Consider the following 19477-nt stretch of genomic DNA (forward strand, 5'->3'; position numbering starts at 1 on the left):
ATGCAAATTGAATATTATCTTTTCACTTGGCAATCTTCTTATAATTATATAATATAAAGAAACATGATGATTACTTTCACCACAGCCCATATAAAGTGTATCCCTAAGCCCCTCAGAATTTACCCCAGTGTGCCACGTGAAGATGATCATCTTCTGTAGGTGACTCCCAGCACATCTGAGAACCCCTGTGCATAGCCAAGTGTCAAATAGGAATTATCAAGAATATTTGTAAAGCATTTAATGAGGTATGAAAATACTTTTATCCAAAAATAGAATCATAAAACTTACACAACATGAATTGTTATGAAAAGTAAGTTTTACCAAGTCTTTTAAGTTAAAGGAACTGGGGCCATGCCTGGGAAGTATGAGGCCTCAAGTTCGAACCTCAGATCACACACACACACACACACACACACACACACACACACACACACACACACACTCACTCTCATACACTCACTCACACATACACACCCACACAAGTTAAATATACAACTGAAGAACATCTAAACAAATTTGATTAAATTTCTATCCGGGGCCATAATTATACTTCTAAATCATTCATTTGAGAAACTATTAGAAATTCAAAGCCTAGTGATTACTTCATATACTATCTGAATTATTTCCTTCAAATCAATTGGAATTGGTCAATTTCTCCTCTTGGCTTAGCATTTTCCTCCTAAATATCTTCTGAGTAGGAGCAACGCTATCATTTTCCATTGTATCCTCTAAGAGTCTGCCACATGAGTTCTCCCCAGAGCCCCCAAGCCACGCATGCACTTGTCCTAGGAAACCCTAGAAGGTCCCGTCCCTGACCAGGCCACTCGAGTGACACAATACCTCGAAACTCATGTGCAAGAATCATGGAAAGACATGATGAAGCACCAGGACAACTACCATGACTAATTCCTCATAATATCTCTGATTACATTAATACCTGGTAATGCATAATCTGCAGTATAAAGGTGACACAGATTCACAATGATAATGTCTAGCAGCAATAATAATGTCTTTGGGGGTAGGAAGGGCAGGAAGAGAAAAGAAACATGTACTTCCTGCCAAAGTAATCAATGCCCAAAGTAAGAAACAAAACATATTAGATTTACATTCAAAAGCATGTGAAACTTTCTCAAGTAACTATAACTAAGATTGCTTGGAATAGAAGAGATTGTCTTTAAATAGTGGTAGCAATAATAATCGCTGCCATTGTTATGAATCCCTACCACTGAATTGTATTATAGTAAGAGATGTCACAGACATCATTTCTGATGTCTGAAAACCTGGGTAAATAATTTATAGAAAATATAACCCCATAAGAATGTCTTTATATTCAAAGGTTTAAAATTTTTCCATCCCAGCCTAGCTAGCAGCTTTTAAGACATCAAAACTACTGAATATCTATCTCCTCTACCATCTTTGGTTATTCTTCTTTCTTCCAATTCCAAACATACAAATGAATTTAGGACATTCATACGAGATACATTGTCTCTGATCTCTGTAAATATTTTTAAAAGTTCAGCAATATACAGGAACTCTTAACTGCTAATAATATTTCAAGTTTTACAAACCAAACATTTAGGAAAGGCATTAAAGGCATCAGGTTTACTTTATACTCAAACAGGAGATATTACAGGTGAGGCGGGCGCCTTACCTGGTACCCGAGCGGGCTTGGGCGCTCGCGGATCTCGGGGTGCAGGTGGCGGTGGGTCCGGGTCACCATGATACATTTCATCTTGCTGTTCAGTCGACAAGGGAAATTACGGCTACAGAAGTGGTACACCACTCTCCCTGACAAAGAGAGGAAAAAAATAACCCGGGAAATTGTTCAGATTATTCTCTCTCGAGGTCATCGAACAAGCAGTTTCATTGACTGGAAGGAGCTCAAACTTGTTTATAAAAGGTCTGCGAGCTGGGTATCATCTTTAATTTTGAAAAGGCATATTTTATCCTTGATGAGTTTATAATAGGTGGAGAAATTCAGGAAACATCCAAGAAAATAGCTGTCAAAGCCATTGAAGAGTCTGACCTGTTACAGGAGGAGAGAGAGAAAGAGGAGAGAGAGGGAAGACAGTGTAGAGGATGCAATTCCTAGTGTCTCCACTAGGGACAGCAGCTGGTTGAGAAGAGAAGCTCAAATGACAACGGAAGAATCCATGAACAAACCTACAGTTTAACCGACTTGAAGACTCCGAGTGCTGCAAGTGCTGAATTTTAAATCCTCATTGTTTTGTATCCAGTGCAGAGCCATGCCACAAGTAACTTAAAGAAAGGGATTCTTACTTAACTAGCAAATGTTCACGTTGGCTAATATAGTATATTTGAAATGTCTATGTCTATAGTATACTGTATATGATGACTTAATCTGTCTCTGTGTTGGAGATAACTGCTGTATAACTTGGCAGACTGAATAGTGTGTAAAATTTTAAAACTCCATGAGATTATTTGTAAGAAATAATTGCAATATATATTTTTGGAATTTGATTTTCTGAGGGATGAAAAACCATACATACTGTAATAGCTCCTGCTTATGAATACATTGTAAGTATTCATCTCTTAAAGAAAAATAAATACACGTGGTAAAAGAGCACAATGTCTTAGATGTGGGAGGCCAACATGTTTCTGAGCTTTACATCCTATTCAACCATGGACATAGTTATCAAGGGTGTGGTTTCAGTTAATGTTCCACACATCCACGTGCAAAGTGGAGGTTCGGGGCCGGTCCTGGTGCCACGAAGAGGTCGTGGACTGTTCAGAGGGGAAACCCAGTGGGAGGTTAGGTGACTAGGTCGGCGGAGGAGGATGGAGGGGACAGGCAGGAGGGTTGGGGAGAACGGGACAGGGCTCACCTCCCCTCCAGTCTGTTCCCCATCCTAGCCCAGGAGGACCCGCGTGGACGGCTCCAGAGGGAGGAAGGGGAGTCCAGGGCGGTGAGGACCCGCGCTGTCAGCCATTGAGTCACTGGACCTGCGGAGCCGTTATTTCTGGGTCCTCAGCGGAAGGGGCGGGGAGATCCGGGAGGAGCAGAGTGGACTTCCGGGGTGGGTCCTCCAGGGTCCAGGCCAATCAATTCTCTACCTAAGGTCGGGGATTCCCTTCCCCCTGCAGAACAAGGTCCAAACGTGGGTCATCTACCGGTGTACAATGTCTCTGAGCAGTGGAGGAAGAATGAGGACCCTCTGGGTCCATTCAGCTTCATGTGGATTCAGACTTTTCCATGACAGCTAATCCTGAAAGAACCTTCCAGAGCTGAGGGTGGCTCAGGAAACAAGGCCCAACTGACCCTGGGGGAGAAGTCCCACAACAATGAGGCCCTGCAAGCCTTTCTTCCATAGGCCTGGCTTCTCTCAGCTACTTGCTGTAGTGCTGGAATGCTGCCAATGAACAACAATGACCACAATGCCTCTTGTGTGTGCACTGGTGCTCTGTGCATCAGGGCTGGTTCTGTGTCCTGCTCCCTCCTTTAGCTCTCTCTTAGACTCCTTGTCTCCCTGTACTTAAGTCTCCATTTCCATAAAAAACTTCTTGGCCTACCCTCAACCTATGCACTCATCCATTGAACCCTTATCCTTCTGGGCTATGTGTTTAAAGAAGTCCTGAGTGATTGTGTTGGAGCAGGTCTTTCCACCCAGAGCCAGCAGCTGGTTGCCTGCCCTCACCCAGTGTTTCCATAGGGTCCCACATCTTATGACAGCACAATCTGGTCTCAGTGTGTCACCAGTCCCAAGTGGGCTTCTCAGGGACCTCTCCCCAACAGGAACTTACCAAATGCTGACATTCCTACTATCTCCCTGAGTTCACCAGTCAGGAGATGTGTATCACTCTATGCTGCGTGTTGCTCTAGATGGACTTGGAGGGCTTTTTGGTAAAAAGCATTACAGATATGGCACTTTAGTTCCTGGAACACTGTGATCATTGGGGTCATAATTCCACCTCAAGTCTGTTTATTTCTGATGTTTTTTTCTGCCTGCTCCTCAGTTTCTCACTTCATCCTTACCTAATCTCCTGGACGATTCTCCCTCTTCTGGACTTCCCTGACCTCCCAGCATGGAGGCACCCTCCTCCTTTCTTGTCTCTGTTGGGTATGGAAGGCTCTCCTGTGCCCCTCATTGCCCATCCCACTTTGCCCCTTGACAAAGACAGGTGTCTTCAGAAAAAGAAATTTGTAAACATAATGAAATGACTCTGTTTTTTTCCTGAAATATTCGAATGTGGTATAAGACCCTCCCAAGATCTTCTATTGGCATAAGCCATATATGTATTCTCACAACTGCAGAGCATCCACAAATTTACCTACAGATTCAAGTTCCTCACAAATGTCAACCATCTTACTATTTGCTTTTTTCTTTTCTTTTCTTTTATTATATTTATTTATTTATTTGTATTTTTTATTGTAATTAATAGAAGGGTTACATGGTATTTGCCAGATAAATGGTGCCTTATTTCCCACACATTGATACCCTTTCACATGTCGTGGTCCCCATTTCCCTTCCCCCCTCCCCCTCTCCCACCCCTCATCTTGTTTTCCCCCGTTCCCTATTTTATATTTATTTTTTATTGTAATTAATAAAAGGGTTACATGATGTTTGCCAGATAGAAGTTGGATTAATTCACATATATTGATACCCTTTCACATGTCTTGGTCACCATGACCCTCCCCTCCACCGCCCACCCCCCGTCTTGGTTTTCCCCCCTTCCCTATCCAATTTCAAATAACCCAATACAAATAAATCCAATATATCAGATAACAAAGTGAGATACTGTAACAATATGAGATACCCAAGGGACAGCAAAGGAGATGAGAGATAACATAGTACATTAAGGACAACAGTCATTCATTGTATGGCTTTTGTTTCAATATCCTGGAGGTCTTTTCAATTAGCTTCCTACTATGTAGCCTTATTTCTTTTCTTAACAGGGCTTTTCCACTCAGGGCTGAGTGGAGGGCTCAGGGTGGGGCGGGGCGGGGCAGGGTGGGGCGTCCGCCGCAGCCTGGGCACCCGGGGACCAGAGATGGGCACCCAGGGACCGGGGTCATCCCCCGTCCTCCGCAGCCCCGCCTCCCCCCCCCCCGCTCCCCATGAAAACCCAGCTGCGCGTCCCCCCGTGGAGGGCGGCGCCCATGTCGGCTCCGGGGAGCATGGGGGTCGGGGACAGCCGAACGGGCATGGAGCCAGGCGCAGTGCCTGCAGCTGGCATCCCTGGAGCCATGCCCTGCAAGAGCACCAAGTGGCTGCAGGAGGAGCTGGAGGCACGCAGCGGGGCCTCGCTATTGCCCTTTGGTTAATCTCTTATTGTTACATTATCCCACTTTGGTACCTGGTGAATTATAAAGATGTTTACTCGTTTCTTTGAAATAGGAGGGGAAAAATGAGGTGAGGAGGTGTGGGAGGGAAATGGGGACAAAAACATAAGAAAGGATATCAGTGTGTGAGAAGTAAAGCACCTTCCATCTGGCGAATATCACTGTAACCCCTCTATACAATGAAATAAAAATAAATATAAAATAAAAAATACGTTTTCCTAAAGAACAAAGCATAACAATCTACATCATATAAGGTATGGTGGGACAACACTGAAGTCAGTCAGTCTATATCAATCGAACACCAAGTCTCCATCATTTGTAATAATCAGTAGAAACCTTGGGCTCTCCTAGCAGAGATTTACCATAGAATAAAATCTAGAGACATTAGACCAAATAGTATGACACTAAAGGTAAGGACCTCCAGGATAAGCCATAAAATGAGTGACTGTTATCCTTAATGTACTATGTTATCTCTCATCTCTTTTGCCATCCCTTGGTTATCTCATATTGTTACAATATTTCACCTTCTTATGTGATATATTTTATATGTGCTTAATTGGTTATTTGAAATTGGATAGGGAAGGAGGGAAGTCAAGAGAAGCGGGGGGAGAGTGGGAGGGAAATGGGGACCATGTCATAAGGAAGGGTATCCATGTTTGTGAAGTTATGTACCTTCTATCTGGTGAATATAATGTAACCCTTCCATTAATCACAATAAAAAATAAAAAATAGCCTGTATCTGTCGATTAAGTCCATTTGGTTCATAGTGCCATTCAATTCTGATGTTTCTTGGTTCATGTTTTGAGTCCAGGAGTGGTCTGGGTATCCTGCCTGTTGGAGACTGAGGCATCACCACACCCAACTAACACTAGGTTGGACTCCATCTGCACTAGCAAATGCAGTGCTGTTTGCTTCATTAGTTTAGATGCACCAACATGAGAGCTACATGTGTAAAAATTGTTAACACTTCTTAAGAGATCATTTTCTTTATTATTCTGAAATGATGTTCCCATGTTTCTTTCAGTTTGTCTCTTGTAATTTTCATATTCCTTGTTGTGTACGTTCAGTGCTTGAAATATAGAGTATCTAGTCTTTGTTTTTTCTGATCTTGTCTGATTGGGATCCTGAAGGCCTCCTGTAGGCATCTCAATGGAAAACTCACTTCACCTGGAGAGTCAGATACCTGTCCCCAAACAATTGAGAACACCCACTGAAAAGGAAAAACGGTTTATATTGCCTCATGGCTCAGGTCAATGTATCTGTTGGCTATATTGCTTTGTGCACAGTATATCAAGATAACACCATGTAGTTGAAGAGGAGGCCTATGGTATATTTTATATACTTTACTTGTTTAATTGAAATAGAGAAGGAATGGGGAAACACAAATGATTGAGTAGAGGTTGCGGGAAGAAAAATGAGAAAACAACATAGGAAGGGGAATCAGTGTTCAAGAAGTTATGTACCAATGTGTGAAGAATGTAACTGTAATCCCCCATCCATCTCCCTGACATTAGAATACAATTAAAAGGGGAGGCCTAAGTACCTCACAGGGTCTGGAAGAGATACGGAGAGAGGGAGACAGAGAGAGAGAGAGGGGGAGAAAGAGAGATAGAGAGAGGGAGAGAGAGAGAGAGAGAGAGAGACAGACAGACAGACAGACAGACAGACAGACAGACAGACAGCAGACAAAGACAGAGAGAGAGAGACAGAGAGAGAGAGAGACAGACAGACAGACAGACAAAGAGAGAGAGACAGAGAGAGAGACAGAGAGAGAGGCAGAGAGAGAGAGAGAGAGAGAGACAGAGAAAGACAGAAACAGAGACACAAGACCCCCTCATCCCAATATCCCATTTAAGGACACACTCACAGTGACCTAATTTCTTCCCTCACTCCTCAATTACCCCAGCACTGAGGACCAGTGGAAGAACATAGACCTGAGTTCAAACATCCAAGAAAGCACTGGAAAAACTTGATGCCATGTGTTCATGGGCTATATCAGGTCCGTCATGGACGTAGAGAGGAAAAGTATTCCAGACCTGACCAGGCTCATGACAAGCAGCAGAGAGGAGAATCCTAGGGAATGGAATGGCATCATCACTGCTTGCATTTTCCTCGGCAGGCCACGCGAAGGTCTATGACATAGAGTCCACGAAAGGACCTTCAGATATTGGCCTGTCAGGAAGGTCACGACAACAACAGTGGGTCCAGCAGTTGAAAGGAAAAGGAGATGTGATACGCAACAGTGAAAATTCATGATAGAAACCAGGCGCCAATGAGGAACCACTGTACTAATAGCTTCTCAGGGGCTAAGATGTGGAGACTGAGGTTCCAAGCCGTCTCCAGAAGAAAAGTTCCTGACACTCAAAGGTCAAAAGTGGAAGAGTGGCTGAAGTGACAGAGTACCAGCCTGGAGCCAAGAAGCTCAAGGACAGTACCCAGAACCAGAATGTAAGCCTCACAACTGGCACCAGGAAAGAACACAAACATTAACCACTTCATATCTGTCTTCCAAGCTCCACTGGAGGCATAAATAGGAACATCCCAGTCCAGAGGTAAGTGTGGATGAGGGGACATGAAGGGACAGGTGTCAAGGAATATCATAGGGCCTACAAATGACATCACCTTTCCAAGCTGAAATACAGTGTCCCCTAACCCACTGCTGATAGCCACACACTTGGACGAAATCAAATTTTCCTAACTCCATCAGACAGACAGGATTCAGCCAGGCCTCAATCTCAGGGCCCTGTGAGGACGGTCTTGTGGTTGTACACTGAGAGACTCTGTCAGTGGCCAGAACATACTGGGCTGAGCCTCAGTGCTTTTCTGTTTGCAGCTTGGGACGTGGTGGAGTTTAGCCCTGAGGCCTGTCCACTGGGCATCCCATAGAATCTTACATGACTCTTCTCCTTACCATTGCCCTGTTCTATCTCTTTGAAGTCACCAGCTTAGGACATTGGAAATTGTGGTTAAAGGGATACAGGACTGGGCACCAGGAGGCACAGAGCCCATCTGTATCTCCTCTAAAGTGGTGTGGCTGCTGCACCCAGGGCTACCTGGGAGAGTAGTATTGAACAGTGGCTGAAACTCTGAATGGATGAGGTCATGCTCAGGACTAGCAAGTGGTGAGAAAAGGGGTCATCTGGGGAGGGTGTGTCAGAAGGAAGGGCTCAACTGAAGGGCCCTGCACAGATGACCTCACTTCCTTAACAGTGGAACTTAGAACCTTGGTATCCCGGCAGCCACAGTCAACACAAGCCCCCAACTGCTCACTTGTGTGGCTAACAGACATTCAGGAGATGTTTGCCAGATTTTTCTCAAATGGGAGAGGCTCGGGCCTCATGGAAGAGCACAGAGGGTGCCTGGCCCACGTCTGTCCAAACAAGGCCAGGCCTGGCCGTGGACACTTCTGGAGATGCTGTTACTGGACCCAACAGGTGACATGGGGAGGTTCAGGGCAGTGAGAGTCTGGGTAGCTGAACATATGTAAATTTCCTGGTCATTAACGGCTCTCCTCTCCCTATGTGTGTGTGTGTGTCTGTGCTTGTGTGTATGTGTGGTTAATAATTGTTTAAGTAATTCACCTGACCCTATGTTCGCATATTCCACGTGCCTTTTTCTTTTAGCATAGAGCTGTTAAGTATGCTTTGTCAATAGTCATGTGCATGCGTACTAAATGAATGACAAACAAAAATCAGAGATGTGTACTCATATTCGTTGACTGGCTAATCCACACTCGTGTAAACATGTGATGACACACTACTCAGGATGAAACATAAGGAGTATGCTTGGTCTCAAAAGGGAAGGCCAGGTGAAAGTCATCCTAAGGGAACACAAACATTGCCAGGGGCTAAGTTCTTTTGGCTAGAGTCCCTCAGCTTTCCTGTCTCAGGTTAGTACTATACCGCATGAGACACACGTTCCTATGGTACCACGTGGATACTTGGACCTTTAACTCTCACAGAATTTCCTCCATAGGCTGCCTTTGAATCTCCTTGACATCTCAGACTCCAGAGTAGCTAGAGTGCAGGCATAAGCCGCTATCACTGAGCCTGTTACTTTCTTTTTTTTAAATTAATTTATTTATTATACATTCATTCATTTACTTACTTATCCTGACACCCGAAGTACGTATTTTTATATTTTTATTGTAATTAATAAAAGGGTTACATGATATTTGCCAGATAGAAGGTGCATTAATTCACATACATTGATACCCTTTCACATGTCTAGGTACCCACTACCCCCCCCCCCCCGTCTTGGTTTTCTCCCTTTCCCTATCAAATTTCAAATAACCAAATACAAATAAATTCAATATATCAGAAAACAAAGTGAGATACTGTAACAATATGAGATACCCAAGGGACAGCAAAGGAGATGAGAGATAACAGAGTACATTAAGGACAACAATCATTCATTATATGAGCGTGTTTCTTTCATCTTAGAAAAGGAATGAATCAAAGCAAGGCAGGACAGATGATTTTTGGATTGTTAGTTTGCTTGTTTTTGTTATGCATTGAACTCGAGACCTTATTCTTAAGATAGACAACCCCATGAGCCTGTAAACCTTAATCACTGTTCTTTTTTCAATAAGTGGACTTCTCCTTAGTACATGATTGAGTATGGAGGACACTCAATGGGATAGGAGTACCTTGCTCCAATCCTCCTTATGAATGGTGGTCATCCCATAGGCATGAGGTTCAAGAGACCCGTGGTCACCCACCTACACAGGACTGCAGCCTCTCAGAAAATGTCACTGGAATTGCAGAGAACATACACTGGACTTACAACACATGGTATTCCATTTAAATGCACAGGGCCGGGAATGTGGCCTAGGGGTAGAATGCTTGCCAGGCATGCACAAATCCCTAGGTTCAACTCCACAGTACAACAGAAACAGGAAAACCTGCAAAGAGGTGCTGAGAAACAAGAGGTAGAGCCTTGGCCAGAATCTCTAGGAAACACTAAACCCCAAATAACTACTCCAAAAAAGCAGGCAGTGACCCTGTGGCTCAAATGCTAGAGCTCTAGCCATAGGAAAAAGTAAAGTTTAAGGACAGCTCCCAAGCATGTATTTAAAGATATCCAGACTGGTAAAAGAAAAGCAAAATTATATTTGGCAATTCAGTCTAGGCTTCTGACAATTACTTACATATAGCCATAGAAGAGAGAGATGCACAAATATGTAAGTATATATAAGTGTGTGTGTGTGTGTGTGTGTGTGTGTGTGAGTGTTCTCAAGAAACTCAAGGGTATGATGTAACATAGTGGAGATAGAAAGCAGCTGCTCTATGTAGTCAAGAGTTCCAGCATCCCTAGATCTAATGACTCTCCTCAGTGTGTAGGTCTTCCACTGTTAAAGAAGCTTCATTCTTGGACAGATGTTCTATGTCTGATGATGTCCTGTAATGCTGACTTCTATGCAGTCCAATAATTGCTAGAAAAGTGATTTCACTGCAGAAAATGGACAAACATATTTCTGAATTCAAATAATGCCAATGGGGCTAATAGGCCTCAAAGGAGTATGTCACCAGATGACCATGAAACTCACATTCAAGAAGCTGCACACAGAACATTCTCCAACAATGATCCACTGTTAGGATACACAAATAGCCTAAAAGAATACCAAACATGCACATCATTCCTCATATCTGGCTGAATGTGGGGTTTCTATGAGGTTACACCATAAAATAGACTTCTGATTCAAATCAGTAGAAAGAGATAATGAAGGACACTGCATATTAATGAAGGGAATGATCTAAGGGGAAAACACTCAAGAAGAGGTAAATATTGATGCACAAACCAATGAATCAACTATTGTACTTTAAAACAGTGTCCTGAGGCTACCCAAAGATGATGGATCTGTTCAACAATAGATGTTAACAATCTACTCTCAGCAAAGTAAATGTTAACCCAACTAAATCATCTGTGAAGACCAGGCTGAAACATCTGACAAAACAATTACCCCATATACTAATCTGTTTGCCATATATATAAATATAAATAGACAGGTATATATAGGTACTCAGAAACATATCTCTATGAACGACACTGTATAGAAAAACATTTTTTTCTTGTGGGGTTTTGCTGATTCTGTTTTCTTATTTCTTTCTGTGCACTTGTTTTGATGTCTATCTTGGGTAGGAACATAGAACTCAGGACAAAAGTGTGAAAATGTTCATCACTGATGTTCAATAGACATTGTACTGAAAGAAATCTAGACAAGTCACATGTAGAAGCAGAAGAAGGAAACTGATAGTTTGCGGAAGGAATGACACTGGACCAAAGGAAAAGAACTCAATACATATCCTATGTAACTGTAACCATTCTACACATCTGTGAAAATAATGTAACTTCTTTACATAGGGATAAAAATTACAGTGAGAGCCTGGTTGGTGCTGGTGGGAGGCTGAGATCAGAGGATCACGGTGCCTGTGCAGAAAAGTACCCATGAAATGTTCCTCACACATAGCCACTGGGGCTTAAAGCTGTAGTACTCTAGCTTTAGGCAAAAAGAGCTCTAGAACAAGATCCAGGTCCTGAGTACAAATTCCTAAAGACAGGAAGGGCAAGGTTGGAGACCTTGACAATACCCAGGTGCTCATGTGATGCAAGCTATGTGACCGCAGCTGGGAGAGCCTGCGGGCTGCATGGGGTCCTCTGCAAGCTGGAGGAAGGAGGGGTCCAGTCCTCCACCTCACTCCTGAGGGCAGATGTGCATTCAGTCTCTCTGGCCCCTGCCAAACTCTCTAGGAATAAGTGGGAGAATGTGGGGGGAGCGATGAAGACACCAGGAAGACAGCAGAAGCACACGTGTGTCCAGGAGCAGGTTAGAAAAGAGGTCCCTGTGGCTGGAGAGACATGACACAACACACTTCCCAGACCAAGAAATGGCCGCACAGGTCCATACTGAAATAGTGTTCCCCAAACCCACTGCTGACTGCCACAAAATGAGGAAGTCACACTTCCCTTGAGACCACACTCAGCCAAGCTCTACCCAGGTGTCAATCCTCCGGTCCCAGTAAGGAAGGGGTTGTGCCCTGTCTAGACAACAACTGTGTATCAGGGACAGAGCACCTTGGCCTGAGCCTCCATGATTTTCTACTTGCAGCATGGCAACTGGTGAGACTTCACCCTGAAGCCTGACCACTGGGGAATCCATAGCATCTCTCAGGAATCTTCATCTTAAGGTTTCCCTTTCGTGTCTTAGAAGACAAGTGAGGAGCAGAGTGGGACTTGAGAGAAAAGGGGTTTAAGGTTGGGTCCCGTGAGGCTAAGAACCCAATTGTGTCTCCTCCAGGGTGGTGTCAACTCCACTCAGGTCTACCCCGGGACCATAGAATTGAGGTGCTGGGGTAACACTGGACAGCTATGTCCTGCTCGGAGCCAGCACAAGGATAGAGAAGGGGACCTTTGGAGAGGGTGTGTCAGAAGGAAGGGGTCAATTGAAGGGACCTCCACAGATGACCTCACTGCCTTCACAATGGAACTTAGAACCTTGGTATCCCAGCACCCACAGTCAACACAAACCCCCCACAACTCACTTGTGTGGCTAGCAGACGTTCAGGAGATGTTTGCCAGTTTTTCCTCAAATGGGAGAGTCTCAGGCCCCATGGAAGAGCGCAGAGGGTGCCTGGCACACGTGTGTGCAAACAAGGCCAGTCCTGGCAGTGAAAACTTCTGGGTCATTGGACCCCACAGGTGACATGGAGGCCCAGGCCAGTAAGTGGCTGGAAAGCCCACCACATCTAAGTCTCCAGTCATTACCAGCTCATTTGTATGTGTGTGTGTGTGTGTGTGTGTGTGTGTCTGTGTGTGTGTGTGTGTGTGTGTGTATGTGAGAGATGGGGGGGCGAGGCAGACAGAAAGACAGACACAGACACAGAGAGAGGCATACAGACAGACAGAAAGACATGGAGCCAGAAGGACTGACAGAGAGTTACAAGAGAGTAAGACAAAGAGACCGAGAGAGTCAGGGAGAGAGATAGAGACAAAGACAGCAAGACATGCATGGAGAGAATAGGAACTTATTTTAATGTAATTCCCTGGACTGTATGTCACAGTCCTCTTTGGTTCCCTAGTTTCAGCTTAAACTATTCCCCTGGTCCCACTCCAGGATGAAGCTCCAAGCTAGGACGAGGGCTGCAGGGCAGGCACCCTGGAGCAGCTGGTGGAACACTTGATGCCTGCCCAGCTGACCGGGGAACACTTCTTCATCCCCACCTTCCTCTCCACTTACCGAAAATTCACCAGCACCGAACACGTCCTGGACCTGCTCTTCCACACGTGAGTACCAACTGCAAGGGCAGTGGACTCTTTTTCTCCACGGGACCCTGGGAATGACCTGCACAACTCTCAGGGCTACTGTGATCCTGTGGAGTGGGGGTGGGCAGAGAAGCATCTTAGGTTATGCCAGGGCCATGGGAAATGCCTTGTGTGCTCCCTAGTAGTGTAGGCTCAGACCTGTGACCTTCTTCCTCAGGACACAGCTTTCTGCCTCCAAGCTCTGAGCCCTCAGACAAAGCAGACTTTCCCTGTTTGGAGAATGGTTCCTCAACTACACATAGAGCAGGGATAGCTGAAGGCAGAGTGAGAGACCCTCGGCCCACAGGATTCTCAAGGGAGAAAAGGCTTGTCCCTTTCCATTGCACATAGGTTGAAGCCCCTCCGGGTCTGGACATGTTTGTAGGGAGAAAGCACAAATAAGCCGCACTGTTGCAAGCCGGATAAAACACAGGAAGAGACAGCCAGTAACTGTGCAATTCCTCCACAGGTTCAGTAGAGGTGAGGCCTTCAAGGACTCCTCTACACAGGATGAAATCCTGCCTTTCTCCAGCCAGGATGGCATGCCACAGGACAAACTCAGAAAGTGAGTGGACTTTGCTCTCAAAGGAGGGCATCTGTGTGCACAGTGGAGCCAGGTTTGAGTGTAGCATGGTGGGCAAGCTCAGGATCCCAGAGATCTTGACGTCCTCACCACAGGGTTGAAGTGTGGCATATGTATGCAGGAGGATGCTGACCCATGACCGGGAATGCTGTTGGGAGAGCTGAGCCCTGTGCCAACCCATCCTCTCCACAGCCCCTGATGCCCAGCCTTGCCTGTCCTCACCATGGCCTCGCAAACAGGATTAGAGCATAGATGTCATGTTTTAGGACTTCTGCTGACCCTAGGAAGGCTGGAGGAGTAGAAGGCCTGGCTGGGTCACCAAGAGAACAGTGAGGTGGGGAGATAGCCCACGTGTGGCTCTTGGAACGGAGGCAGCAGAGTCACCAGTGGATGTGCACCAGCAGCCAGTTCATGCCAGGCATACAACAGACCCCATGGAGACTCCATGCAGTGGGGAGGGACTTGAGAGCTGCAGGAGTATGGGGAGCTCCCTGGAGAGGGGAGGTTGCTCATCCCATGATTGGGTGCTGGCTCCCTGGAATTCCCTTCAATCCTTCCTTGGTTCCTGAGCACTGTAACTACCTCCACCACCAAAGAAGCTTGGCTTGGGGAGATACTGATGTCCATGTTTCAAATGAGTGCTGAGAGTGTCTGGGGTAGCCGCTGGCCAGGTTTCTGACTCTGCTGCCCCCCATCTGCCCCTAGTGCCCTCTCTTCTATCCTGGACATGTGGCTGGACGAGTACTGGGAGGACTTCTGCCAGCCTGCACACGTTGCCTGCCTCAAGCAGTTGCTGGCTCACCTGAAGAGGCACATGACTGGAACACACGTGGAGAGCCGTGCACAACGGCTCCTGGATCAGATGGAGGCCCAAGAGCCCAGCCAGACACAGCCTGATGGTGTGGAAACTGGGTGGGAAGGCAGAGGAAAGAGGCGGGATGAATGTGGGCCATCAGAGGGTGGAGAAGGCTCTAATATAGGCCTTGTGCCAGGAAGAAGAAACACGCTGGAACATAGAGACTCTGCAGAGAAGTTGAAAATGAGGATGGGTAGAGGGATCCAGGTTGGGAAGTCAAAGGGAAGAGGGTCTTTATTCTCTTTTCAAAGACTCAGGACAAATCCTCCATGGAGAGGGCCTTGTCTTCTGCAGGTCTAGCATTAGCCCAGTGTTTGTCTAAGAGGGCAGCATTGAGCTCCAAGCTCTGGTGTGCAGCCTAATTGCAGGAACATTACCAGGGTTAGACCAACACCCAAAGTCAGCCTTGACTCTACTGTACCACGAGATGGGAGCAGCAGCATCAGGTGTGGGTGGCAGCCATGTCTTCCCGGGACTCTGAGGCTATGTCACCTGCAGTACCAGCCTCCTTTGCTCTGCTGACTGGGAGCCAGTTTGAAACTTGGCCTCATGGTAGACTCCCAAGGGACCCTGGAATCCATATCCTGGGAACCACCAACCTGGCCCCTGGTCCACAGCTTGGGTGGGATCCCTTAATTTATGGACAATCGAAATAGGACCCGGCATGCTTTCCTCACAGGATCTTCCTGTCCTTCTTCAGGGAGCACAGGGGAGGGATTGAACAAGGAGAAGAATGAGGTCTTAGATTTCCCTCCCCTGTTGGTGGCTGAGCAGCTGACCAGGATGGACTCGGTGAGGCCCTGGGCAGCACGGGGTGGACCGGGCTTCCTTCTCTGCATGGCTGCCTTCTCATCCTTCTCCTTCCCCTAGAGCCCAAGCTTTCATCCAGCCTGAGCTTCACCTTGGCTCAAGCTTCCTAGCAACACTCTTTAAATGCAGACACTAAAGTGTATATGACACCTCTGTGTCCCAGGAGCTATGCGTGGAGAGGTGCAGCCAGAATTGCAGCTCCTCGGCACTTGGCAGGGACCACATGAGCTCAAGCAATTATGAGGATTCTGGTGTGTGTGCCAGAGCCTAGTGCAGAAAACAGAAAGTGCTACAGAAGCAGCATCTGTGGATATGCACCATAGGACAGGCATGGGGGGACTTGGGGAGGGCAGAAATTCGGCCTAGGCCAAGGAGGAAGAGTCACATTGCACAGCAGACCCTGACATGAGGTAGGGACACTCAGGTGCCCTCCATGGTTGCGAAACGGCATGACATCCCTACAAACCCATTCCTAAGCCTCAGAGACCCCTACACAGCCAGAGTTCTCAGCCCAACTATGGGACCCAATCTGGGGCTGGGCACTGTGCTGTGTGCCAGGCAATGAGACACTCCTTCCTTTGGCAGGAGCTGTTCCTGAAGGTGGTGCCCCACCACTGCCTGCATTCTGCCATTTCCCAGAAGGACAGACACGACATGGAGAACTTGGCTCCCACCATCCGGGCCACCTTCACACAGTTTGACCAGGTGTTCTCCTGCGTGCTCACCACCTGCGTAGGGGACCACAGCATGCAGCCCTGCTCCAGGGCTAGGGTGCTAGAGCATTGGATCTCGGTGGCCATGGTAAGACACAACTGCTGCCTAGAGACTCTCCCTTCAGGGTCTTATATTCTGAGGTGTTCCAATGTGCTCAGAGCCCTGTGTGGACTTCAGGGCCTCCTGCCCAAGGCCATCTTGTCTGGACTCCCACATACCACACATGCAATGGTGCTCACTCCTTCCTCACACTCAGGACTCAGGGGCAACTTCACCCAGGCCTGGTCAGACCTCTCTCCCCTCTGAAGCCCTGTAAGCAGCTCCCCAGAATCCTTGTACTGACCCTGGCTTAGCCCAGCCAGCAAGGCATCAGGTGGCAGCAGTAGCATGCAAGGCTCACACACCCTTCCCATGCAGGAATGCAGAGTCCTCAGGAACTTCTCCTCCCTCCATGCCATCCTCTCTGCTCTGCAGAGCTGCGCCATCCAGCGCCTGGACAGCACATGGCAAGAGGTCTCCAGGTGGGTCCTTCTCTCCACAGAAGCTGGGCACACACAGGGACTAGCCAGCTTCACCATCAGCCCCAGAGCCAAGCCTGTATGACCTGGGCTGCTACCCAGGAAAACAGGGACAGTGCCTGCATTATGCCTGTTCAGGCACCGGCAAATGTTCAGTGCAATGTCTCACTGAAGCTGGACAGAGACCCAGAGGAGCTGTCCAGGATTTCTGTGGTAATTCTACATTTCTGTCCAAAGGAAATCCAAGCACAGTTGTCTAATACAACTGGGCTGGACTCCACTGGGACATGAAGAAGAAATTGCTTCCAGCTCCTGGGTCCTTGGGAGCTTCATACAATCATTTGAAAACCTCCTGTTCAGGCAACTTGCAGGCCTGGCTCTAAAACAAAACCAAGCCTTTCTCCCTTCTCTCTCACTTTCCCATTTGTCACTTCTCTCTGTCCCTCCTACAGAGACAGCATGCAGATTTACGAGAAACTCTCAGAGATCGTTTCTCCTTCATGCTCTTACTTCCGGACCAAAGTGCTACTCTTTCAGGTAGAGAGAAAGGGGTCAGAAAGAACAGGGCTAAGAAGGCAAAAGTGGGATCCAGTTCCAAAAAGAAATGCTTTCTCGTTTTTTTTTCTCTCCATTCTGGATCTTGAACTCAGGGCATGGCTGTTGTCCACCGTTTTTAATACTCAGTGCCCTTCATTTTCAGTCCCAAGCCCACTCCACGCTTGGAGTTGATTGTAATTCACAGACTCAGTGACTGTGGATTGAACTGGGATCCTCCGATCTCAGGCTCTTGAGTACCTGGTATATAAGTCAGATGCACTGCTCAGGAGTGAGTTGCTCTGCCATGGGATATTTCACAGCTGTCCTTTAGCCAAACAGACATAGCACACACTTGGTTTGGATCTTAACATTCAGAGCCAGGATGTCTACCTGAAGGAACTGGGTCTCTCTGTTCTCCCTAGAGCAGATGTTGCTCACCACCATACAAACACAGAGAAGGACTAGACAGGGGAACTGAAGGTGGCTGGGGGTTTTCTTGACAAGGGAGGCCAGGCACTGCTCACTAAGTCCTGAAATCTCAGCTGGACATGACTGCGAGCCCTAACCTTGACACTCAACCATGAAACCCTCCAAGTGAACTAGTCGCTCCGATAGAGACACCCACACAAATCAAGAAAGGAAAAGATGTATCTACCTCTACATTCCAACATACTGAGCTCCTTCACACACGATTCCAGAAGCCTCAGTGGGAAGGGCTACAGATTGCACTCCTCAATGCCTTGACCCGCTTATCCACTAGAGTATATCTGGGGAACTCCCCACCCAGATGCATAGAGAAAGATTTCTGCCAGGACACAGACACATAGGGAAGAGCTTTGTGGGAAAGAAACTTTCTCATGATTCAGAGCCCCTCCCCTAGGTGAGGAAATCCAGAATTTTTTTTTTAGGAAGTTAGCTGAAAGTCCATAATCCTCTCCCTCCTGGACTATTCTACCCTCCGGCCCATGACAATTATGGGAGCACTCACTGACTGCACCCTGCTCACAGAGTTAGAGTGTCTCTTCTATGATTGCCTACAGTGAAGTGGACAGGCCACCATCCCTTCTTATTCCTCGGTCCCCTCCTGTCACCTATGAAGACTGAGGAATTTGGATGATTGATGAGACAATGAAGAGAAAGAAATTTCCAGGAGTCCAGAGAAGGCATTGGCACAGAGACTCAGGGCAGCACCAACAGTGGGAGAAACCACTGGATCCCATAGCGCTCAGAGGAACGTCATTTATTTGCAGAGTTTGCAGATGAGGAAGCAGGCAGAGAGAGGCCAGTTCAGAGCATGGCATCCCTCAGATCTGCTGAGGCAGAGAATTAACCAGAAGAAAGCAGCAGGTGGCACTAGCTTTGGCATCATCTATGCTCAGGTCAGGGACAAAGGTTGAGTGGACACATGTCTCAGGAGTTCTCTCCATTGTGACAGGAGCCTGGTGACTTTGCCCCCAAGGAGAAGAAGGCCAAGAGAGGCCAGAGGCAGGCTGAGGACATGGTGAGTGACTGTGTCCTGAACGCACCAAGAGTGCCTGTAAGAGAAGAGAAGAGAGGTCTGCTTGCTCATCTTACCTCTTGTTCCCCTGCCTGAAATAACTCCATACACGTGGGATTTGATTCTTATAATCCCTTGTCCTGAGTGGCTGCCAGAGACAAAGGAGGAGTAGAAGCCCGAGCATGGCAAAGCCGGTGTGGCAGGTGGCCTTCAGAGGCTCCTTAACTTGGGGAGGTGTCAATGCCACCCTTACACTGTTTATTATCCCAAGTGCAGAGAAGGGGCTCTAACAGATTGGCCAGAACAGGTGATTCTGATAGGAAAGGCCCTGTGAGGATGGAGGCTGTCTGGGGAGGCC

General features: G+C 46.9%; 1 pseudogene; it reads left to right on the top strand.

Moving 5' to 3' along the window:
* The first annotated feature begins 1713 nt into the window (after positions 1-1713).
* Positions 1714-2322, top strand: LOC150040044 (AP-1 complex subunit sigma-3 pseudogene; annotated as a pseudogene).
* Positions 2323-19477: the final 17155 nt, after the last annotated feature.

Source organism: Megascapheus bottae, unplaced genomic scaffold (assembly GCF_031878675.1).
Source record: "Megascapheus bottae isolate mThoBot1 unplaced genomic scaffold, mThoBot2.hap1 HAP1_SCAFFOLD_87, whole genome shotgun sequence".
NCBI lineage: Eukaryota > Metazoa > Chordata > Mammalia > Rodentia > Geomyidae > Megascapheus > Megascapheus bottae.